Below are 271 nucleotides of genomic sequence, written 5' to 3' on the forward strand. Positions count from 1 at the left end.
TCAGTGGTACACTCCTGCCATGCCGCTTCCTTTCACCTTTCTCCTCAGTGGTACACTCCTGCCATAGTTTTCACCGGGTATTTCTGGGCCAGAGTTATGACTGGAACTACACTGTTCAAAGACTATGTTATGCATGTTCACATGACTTTCACTCTTCATAGTTGTGCAAATGTTCAGACCAAAAATTCGATTTGCAAAGCATTTTACATAATCTAGAGCAAACGCTTAAGACTGCTGTAATAATTTAAAACAAATGAGAAGAGTTTGGTCA

This window comes from Oncorhynchus nerka, linkage group LG19 (genome assembly GCF_034236695.1).
Source record: "Oncorhynchus nerka isolate Pitt River linkage group LG19, Oner_Uvic_2.0, whole genome shotgun sequence".
In the NCBI taxonomy this organism is placed as follows: Eukaryota; Metazoa; Chordata; class Actinopteri; order Salmoniformes; family Salmonidae; genus Oncorhynchus; species Oncorhynchus nerka.